We start from the raw sequence: 9,775 nt of genomic DNA on the forward strand, positions 1-9,775 counted from the left end.
ATATTTAGTACCTAGTTAAAAAAACAAACAAATGGACAATAGGCATATGAAAAAACGCTCGACATCATTAATCATTAGAGAAATGCAAATTAAAACCACAATGAGATATCACCTCACACCGGTTAGAATAGCGCTCATCAACAAAGCAACACAGAATAAGTGCTGGCGAGGATGTGGAGAAAAGGGAACCCTTCTGCACTGCTGGTGGGAATGCAGACTGGTGCAGCCTCTGTGGAAACAGTATGGAGATTCCTCAAAAAATTAAAAATCGAACTGCCTTTTGACCCAGCCATCCCACTTTTAGGAATATACCCCAAGGACACCATAGAACGGTTCCAGAAGGAGAAATGCACCCCCATGTTTATGGCAGCATTGTTTACAATAGCGAAGATCTGGAAACAGCCCAAGTGTCCGTCAGAGGACGAGTGGATTAAAAAGCTTTGGTACATATATACTATGGAATACTACTCAGCCATAAGAAATGATGACATCGGATCATTTACAATAACATGGATGGATCTTGATAACATTATACGGAGTGAGATAAGTAAATCAGGAAAAAACTAAGAACTATATGAACCAATGCATAGATGGGACATAAAAATGAGACTCAGAGACATGGACAAGAATGTGATGGTAACAGGGAGTGGGGTGGAGGGGTGGGGAAGGGGCGAGGAAGGAGAGGGAGGGAGTGGGGGGAGGGTAGAAAACCAGATAGAAGGTGACGGAGGACGATTTGACTTTGAGTGAGGGGTATGCAGCATAATCAAAGGTCAAAATAATCTGGAGGTGCTTTCTCGGAACATATGTACCCTGATTTATCAATGTCACTCCATTAAAATTAATAAAAATAAGATAAAGAAACAGATTTAGCTCAGGATACAGTGGGTTGTAGTTAACTGATTGTTTTTCATGCAAGCAATAACAATTGGGTCTATTTCAGTCTCGTGTGTGGGCCTTGGAAAAGTGACATTATTTTTAAATCTAAGTGGCTGTAGCTACCTTTCCCATGCCCCCCCCCCCCAGCTCTGTGCAAGGCCTGACTTCCTACAACTAGGTTCATTTTAATTGACTCCTCAATTTCAAGTGCGTCTGAGATTCTGGTAGTAATAGAAAGGAGCTGTGCTTTCTACTTGGCAGGAAGTAGCTCCCTCCTCAACCTGAGAAAACGTCCCTGCACTGGGGCTAGGTATTGAGGATATAGAGATGTTATCTGGGAAGACCTTGACATTGACTTATTAGAAATTATTATCATTTAAGATGTGTTCGTTTTCCACAAGAGGCCAGGACTCTCTCATGGGAAGAATGAGGTTGAGAAAATTTGCAGTGGCCGAAACAGTGGGGTACATTTTTACCTTAGGGAAGGTAGTAAAAATGAGTTACCTAAGAGCCCCTGAGCGGTAACTGATTTGCCACCTGAGAAAAAAGTCCCGAGACAGCAACTTTGGTATTTACATGAGCAAGATGTTCCATGTGCTCTCCTAAAAAAATGTTCATGTGGCTCTGTGTGTACATGTGTTTACAAAATGTGTAAATAAATATGAGTAGAATCTGAAACACATGTGCCTGTGTTTATAAAATATGCATCCACTTATGCTAATGAAATTATTTCCATCTGAGAACAAACGGTCATATACAGAAATGCTATGAACTGAGGAGATGACTGGAATTTTTGTCCTCATGCTTAGAGAAACTGAGTCACTAAAGTAGTGTTTTTATCATAAAAGGCAGGGAATATAGCTTATGTCAACAGTGATAACTATTGTTTGAGCAGTACCTAAGCTAGAAAGAAAGTTACCCTCAGAAATCCTATTTTCACAACAGAGGAACATTAAATACAAAATTCATTTCCAGTGTTCACTGGAATTGACATCCCACATATTCATTCAGTTTTAGCAAACCTCTCCAAGCCTCCCAACAGCATGGTGAGCATAAATATCTCTGGGACTTTAAAAGGTTTAAAATGCATATTTCCAAAGAGTCTAATTAAGTATGTCTCAGTGAGTACTAGGAACTTGCATTTTTAGCAAGTGCCCTAAGTGAGGTGGGGGTGGGGGCAGCAAGGGTCAGGGACCATGCCTTGAGAAACACTGCTCTAAAGTCTGAGGAGTGGAATGAGGAGCAGTGTCTTTTTTTTTAAGTGCAGGGTGGAGTGACTCAATGCAACCTCAGAAATCCGACTCCATTGGTAGCTGATGGATTTCACACTGTAGAGCCCCAGCCAGAACAATAGAGGTCTGCACAGGCAATGGACCTCTTCATGTAGCCCCTACCATGTGCTGAGCCAACATCCACCCTTTGTGAAATAGAACTTAATATTTCAACTGTGAGTTTTGACCTCGTGATACCAATTTAATGGGTCTTGAGCAATATTGTTAAAATTTTTTGTTTTGAAATAATTAGAGATACACAGGAAATAGCAAAAATAGTTCATAGAGGTCCCATGTGAGGCTCCTGTGTTCATCACCCAGCTTCCCCCACTGGCAGCATCTTACATGAATATAGTATCTTATTAAAACCAGGAAATTGACACTGGCATAATACATTTATCTTTATTATTATTATTATTATCATCATCATCATCATCATCATCATCATCATCATCATCATTAAGTGAGAGATGGGGAGACAGAGACAAACTCCCACATGCACCCTGACCAGGATCCACCTGGCAAACCCCCCTACTGGGCAATGTTCTGCCCATCTGGGGCTGCTGCTCCATTGCTCCACAACTGAGCTAATTTAGCACCTGAGGCAGAGGCCATGGAGCCATCCTCAGCTCCTAGAGCCATTTTGCTTGAACCATTTGAGCCACGGCTGCAGGAGGGAAGGGGGGGGGGAGTGGAGAAGCAGATGGTCGCCTCTCCTGTGTGCCCTGACTGGGAATCGAACCCAGGACTTTCACACACCAGGCTGACACTCTACCACTGAGCCAACCAATAATACAGATGAGTGACCTTGCTCAGATTTTACCAGCTTTGACACGCACACTTTTATACGCATGTGCTTAATTCTGACACATGTGTAGATTTGTATAACTGCCACAACCATCAAGACACATAGCTCCCTCTTACCACAAAAGTCAATGCTACCCCTTTGTAGTCGCTCTCTCTTCCCCCCATGCATCCTGTGCGTGCCCCTGGACACCACTGATCCGGTCTCCACTGACCAACATTGAGAAAATGAAACATGACAGAACAAGTGGAAAATGAGAAAAGAGAAAATATGAGAGTGCATTTAAAGCAGAGGGGGAAATATTAATTTGGGAAAGTTTTGTTCTGTTACACATGTATATGTATGTGTATTGGGCTTTGTTAGAAAAAAACATTTCTTATGGAGAATTGCAGGTAAAAAAAAAAATGGAGAAATGCCACAATACAAGACAGCCTGCAGCATCAGCAAAACCTTCCTGCCTCCTGGGAGCTCACAGTCTGGATGGAGCAGAGGTCATCTTGTTCCTCTGAGAGCTGCTGTTGTATCCAAGTCTTTCATTAATGACTCCCTGATTCACATTTGGATGAAAAGTCCCCATCTGAACTCTAAGTGTTTGTATGCTTTCGCTCAGCCCTGTGGACAGAGGACATAAGGAACAGAAGAAGTGAAGAGGCCCAAGGGCTGTATAAGTCATAAGCTTCCCCTGGCCCAGCATCACCTGGGGCTTAAAAGCTACAGAACCCAAGTGATAAGCCCCCAAGTCTGCAGACTCCCCATAGCTGTTCAGAGGACCAGATAGTGGTATTCCTGGGACATTTTTTCATCTTTAAGTCATTTAATGGTGTGCTGTTCACACTCAGGCAATTTCGGAAAAACTCAAAGGATTTATTACAATTTTAAATCAAAATATTTGTTAACATTTTTATTAACTTTAAGAGAAATAAGCCTCTATTTTCTTGCTGGTTGACTTAGTGTTTTTGGTGATTAGAGACTAGAGATTGTCCTTGTCCAACTCTTGACTCTCCCTTTGCTTCCAGTTTGGTGGGACATGTGGCGACAGCAGGGGCAACAGGGATGGCAGCAACCACGGGAGCAGCAGCCACAGCAGCAGCAGCTACAAATGCAGATGAATCAGCCAAGAAGACCTTGACCTTTTCAGCAAGTGGGAAGGTTTATTCAGTCTCCACAGGCAAAAATCAGGACCCTCTTGTGCCCATTGGTAAGAAAATGGGGTACTGATGCCACACCCTGGTAACCAGGCTGCAGACAAACCTTGGCAATGTTTCAGATGCCCTGCAGGAAGACAGAATGCAGAAGTTCCTCTGGGATGTCACGTACTTCCTATTGCAGACGCCACCGCTAACCAGCTCAAGGGAGAGGGGGAGATGTCAACAGTGTGATCTCACTGGCTCCCATGTTGTCTTGAGCTTTAATCAACTTTCTGTCACTCAGGATCTCACTGGTGCCCCTGGAGATGTTCGTGTTGATGCCTAATGCCTGGAAGAAGGAGGCCTTCTGGGCCTCAGATCAGTGCTCTGCGTTGGCACAGTGACTTCACACAGGGAGGACGATGGCACCAGCATGGGTGGCAGCTGGTACCTTGCTGGCCAGCAGCAGATTCCTAATCTCGGTGAGGTTCTCCCTACATTCCCTTGGGTATGAGGCAATAGTTTCTCCACAGCTAGACTGTTTTCCAGATGCCCTTGGGTTCCCCTGCACATCACCGTGCCTGCCCAGCAGGACCACAGCCTTTCTGCTCGGGGATCTGCGGATCTGCGGCATCTTCTCGGAACCCCCATCGTCTGCTTCCACCATGAAGCATTTTGGATCGTCATCAAAAATGCGATGATCATAAAGAAGAATTAGGGCTCCCAGGTAACCCTGTCTAACCTGGACATCACGGTGGTACATTTGGGATTGCCACACAAGGTTTAAAAACAATGTCACTCTCATGAAGATGCCTCATAAAAAAAGACATTAACATTCTAAATAATGTATTTTTATATTAGTAACAGAAATAATAATTTTGATATTTAAAAAAAAAGTTATGGCTGGAAAGTAAATGGATGGATGCATAGATGAAGTCTCCATTGATTATTTTTTTCTTATTCCTTATTTCTAATGAATTAGAGCATCCTGACTCAAAGGCGTAGGTCATCACAAATGGTACGTTTTGGTGAATTTGTCAAATACGTTCAGAAACTATAGGAAACTTTCACCCTAGAATGCTTCTTATTTTAGTTCATATTACATCTCCAGGTTATTTAATCACACACACACATACATCAGTTTCCCACAGCATGGGTTCTCATTAGGGCTCCCAGGTAACCCTGTCTAACCTGGTTCTCATCAATCAGCAACAACAAAGTCTTTAATTCTTCTTCCTCATGCAAACGAGTACTGTGGCAGTACCCACATAGTTTTCTCCTGGCATTTCCCAGTGTCATGTTCAGGCCAAGGTATCTAAGAGGTGATGTGACTTCTCCATCTCATCTCATGCTGCAAAGATCTTGGAAGATCCTATTCTACACGGCCCAGCTACAACATGGAAGGGGTTGCCCAGCTGTATCAGATTTAATGAAGGCATAGTTTCAGGGTTTATCTGTTGCTCCTTGTAGTCCAGCCTAACTTGACTTGTGCCTAAGCCAAAAGCTGATTCCTACTTTGGACCTAGCATTTTAATACAGCTATAAGGTAAAATAGCTGCTCATACCTATAGATAGTGATGGCCTTTCCACATTTTATGCCACTGAATATTTTACGTGATGTCCACTGATGTGTTTTATATAGGAATTTTGTGAATAAATTTTTCTCTTGGCATAGCATTTGTAAATTTGGGACTGGTTTTATCAGATTCTTGGCAGCAAAGCAAACTACTTGTTTTTACTAAAAGGGAGTCAAGCCCTGGCCAGGGGGCTCAGTCAGTTGGAGCACTGTCTGACACGCCGGGGTTGTAGATTCGGTCTCAGGTCTGGGCACATGCAGGAGTTAACTAATGAAAGCACGGATGTGTAAAGCAGGTCAATGTTTATTTCTCTCTCTCCCCTCCATTCTATCTCTCTAAAATCAATAAATCTTTTTAAAAACTTAAAAAATAAAAGGAGTGGAAGTTTGAAGATGACTTTATGGTTTTGATCTCTTCTTTGTCCTTAGCAAAAGAATTATATACTACAAAGCATTATCTTGTACTTATCTTAAAAATAGGGGGGAAAAACCCTCAATTGTTCTAGCAGAGAGCTCAGTGTTTTGTTTGAAAATGATACAAAAGTCTAACAAAGTTCCTTAGAAGACAGTCCACTTTGAACTTGACTTTTTCTTTTTCTGTTTCTCAGGTGAAATGATCATTTGTTTGATTCACACAGACTCGTATTCCAAAGTTTCAGACATCCCTATGCACTGCTTATATGTGGGGCGCTTTTCTGAGTTGTAATTTAAGTTACTATGCCCATAAGCCTCTTCATGACTCAGTGAACTATTTTTAAGACAATGACCCAATGTTCTAAATTGGGAATATAACATAATTGTCTCAACCCAGGTCCTCAAGAATGCAGAACTGAGGCAAGAATGAAAGTTCTGGTATTTTTTTTTTTTGGAGGAGCACCCCTAGGGCAGTGAGGGCGAGGACGGGCTGTGAGACAAGAGAAAGTGTGAATCAGTGTGCTGTAACACATTACAGCACCAGCTGGGGAGTCACGGTGAGCCATGAGGAGAGACAGTGGACTGTGCAGCAAGCACGTTTACTCCCAAAGAGAACTTTTCTGCGAGGGCTACAACTCCATGGAAAAGACAGAATTTATCTGCCCAACTAACCTTGTCTTCTATTTCCCAGGGATCAGTGTACACCCACCCCACTGATAGCTGTATGTCCCCTCGCTGCTGGCTTGTGCCACTTAACCCTATTGATGGGTTCTTAGGCTCATTTCTGTCCTCTACCAAGTGATAATACAAAACTTCCTTTATGAAATGCTTTGAAGATTTAATTGGGTAATAAATCAAAAACCTTAGCCATCACAAGTACTCAAATAAATGATTGCTAAAGAAAAAGATTAGCCCTGGACGGTTTGCTCAATGGTAGAGTGTGGCATGGCATGTGGATGGCAGGTTTGATTCCTGATCAGGGCACTCAAGAGAGGTGATCATCTGCTTCTCCACCCCTCTCTTTTCTCTCTCTGTCTCCCTTCCTTTCCTAGAGCCATGGCTTAATTGGTTTGAGTGAGTTGGCCCCCAGCCCTGATCATGGCCCCATGGAACCTCTACCTCAGGTGCTAAAAATAGCTCCATTGTGAGCATGGTCCCAGATGGGCAGAGCATTGGCCCCAGATGGGCGTCGCCAGGTGGATCCTGGTTGGGACACATGCAGGAGTCTGTCTCTCTATCTTTCTTCTTCTTACTTGAAAAAAGAAGAAAAAGGAAAAGAAAAAAAAAGATCACAGGAACTCTTAAGAGCTCAGCCTTTGACCAGAGTTTCCGTTCATCTGCGAAATGATGAGGAACTTGTGATCAGCTGCCACAAAGGAGCAGTGGAGTCTGCTAGATGTGGTGACAGACTTAGCCCCTGGTCCAGCAGTGATGGCAGCTTGTCTAATCATATTCATGGGAGTGAAGGGAAAGAAAAGAATCTAAAAATGTTTCTACAGTAATAATACTAAGCAAAAAGCAAATGACTCAAGATGGAAAAGATCAATGGCCAAACACAATTGCTCATAGTGGCTCCCTTGGAAAAATACCTATTTCAGTATTGTTCCAGGAATTCAGAGTATGCTAGAAATAATTTATTCTACCTTATTTCTGCCCTCACCCCCTTTTTGGGTAAATAATATATAGACCAAGAGCAAAAGTTCACATCTCCATCTGTTGTCTCTCTGGGACAGATTTACTTCCTTAAATCTGAGAGGTGAGAAAATCAATGTTCCAAGAACTGGCTCTAGATGTTCCCCCACATGGACGTCACTTATTTTGAGTGGCACGGTTACAGCTTTCACTGCGAGTGGCAACCCCAGTGCATTTCAGCCAAGAAGTTCACGCTTAAGAAAAAAATATCACGAGCCTTGCTGAAAACAGACCCAGTGTTAACACAGCCAAATTAAACCCCGAAACCAAGACATTTAAAAATGGTTATTCTCATGTTGCTCATTACATCTTTACATGGTGCACAACTGGATACCTTAGTTCTCTGTTAAGTCCCTTAAGGACACAACTTTTTAGTCAGCAAATCTTATTTCATGGGATTTAGGGTGGGACAATGAATATTAATATGCAAGAATTTCATCAGTTTCCTGCACTCAAGGGGCTTGTGATTTGGTTGAAAGCATGCAAATTGACTAAGACTGTAGTGAAAAGGATTCTGGACAAATGAGTGAGAAAGATAGCTAAGAACTGGGCAGATCAGTGGAGATGGGGACTTGAGGCACATTTTGAAAGGATGGAAAGAGCTTGTCTGAGGAAAAGGAAGGGGTTGAAGGAAGCAGGCATTCTAGGCCAGGGGAAAGTCACGGGTACAGGCATAGGGGGAGTTGTGCATGCCGCCTTCACGGAGCAAAGTGGGAAAGAACAGCAGCAAGTGTTTATGGAGTACTTCCTGTCCATTTGGTTTTGCCAAACTCGTCAAAACTATTCTCATTTAGTCCTCTAGTAGCCCCACAAAATAGGCATTCTTATTATTGCATGTCTCGGAGCTGAAACTGACCTTGGAGAGTGAGGGACTTGCCCAAGGTCAAAGTGGTAGTTACTGGCCAGCAGGGATGTAAACTCAGGACCAGGGTTCAGGTCAGACTGTGAGGAGCTTTACATGCTCCACCTGTGTGGGGAAATGGGTGAGGCAGAAAGAATGCAAGGAAGAGTGAGCCTCGGTCCTCAGACTCATAGTGTAGTTGGAGAGAAAGATTAGATCCCCAAGCAAAGAAACAGTGCTATGCAGGATGAACGGGGCCAGGGAATACAAGGCCAGCGAAGGGTTTAGAAACTAGATTCTCAGGCTGCACTCTTGCAACTCTGGGTGTGGACCCAGCGACCCGTGTTTTCCCAGGCCTTTGGGGGATACTGGCGATGCTGCAGCCTGACAACCACCTAGTGATGGCTGTGGGAATGGTAAGGGCCAACGGGTAACATGTCACAAAAGGCAGCATTAAGAGAAAACCCTTATTGGTGGTAAACTTCTGTCAGCTCGGGCAGCCTGCCACTTGTTGACTGATGGGCGTGCAGGAATAGAAGAAGGGGGGGTGTGTGAGGAGGCAACCTCCCCTCAGAGGGTTCAGGTCCATGGTCAGCTTTGGAACTTTTAGACCAGATTTTGGTCCCTGGACCTGCCACATCCTTCACCTCCTTGAGTCTCAGAGTCCTCATGTATAAAGTAGAAAGAGCCACCTCACATGGGTCCTGATAAGGTGAAATGAAACCATGTAAGAAAGCGTGCTAACTATTAAACGCAGTAAGAGTACAGGCTGCTATTAGTGACAGACAGAAAGGTAAAGGGAGGCTGTGCTTGTGATTGGTTTTTATAAAATATGAACTGTCTTCATGGTTAGATCAAGTGATGGTACCACTGCTAACTGTGAATGCCCTTGTGGCAGTCAAGAACCCCAAGGTCAGGGATGGAAATACAGATTTAGGAACCGTCAGCAAAGAATATGAGCAAGTGCAGGGTTGCTTTTTGTCAGAAAAAGGGTTAAAAAGAGTCTATATTTATATAAAATACCACACTCCATAAAGTCCAGAATTGCAGGAAGACAAGGCACACAGCATCTGCCAAGGTGCTTTTGGCACAGTCGAGGGAACACTGGAGAGGGAGATGGTGGGAGAGGGTGGTCAACGCAGAAACCTTGAGGATGCTCAGCGCTGCTGA

At 43.5% G+C, this 9,775-nt stretch overlaps 1 pseudogene; it reads right to left on the reverse strand.

Moving 5' to 3' along the window:
- Positions 1-3,902: 3,902 nt before the first annotated feature.
- Positions 3,903-4,832, reverse strand: LOC136322276 (large ribosomal subunit protein uL10 pseudogene; annotated as a pseudogene).
- Positions 4,833-9,775: the final 4,943 nt, after the last annotated feature.

This window comes from Saccopteryx bilineata, chromosome 2 (genome assembly GCF_036850765.1).
Source record: "Saccopteryx bilineata isolate mSacBil1 chromosome 2, mSacBil1_pri_phased_curated, whole genome shotgun sequence".
Classification (NCBI taxonomy): Eukaryota; Metazoa; Chordata; class Mammalia; order Chiroptera; family Emballonuridae; genus Saccopteryx; species Saccopteryx bilineata.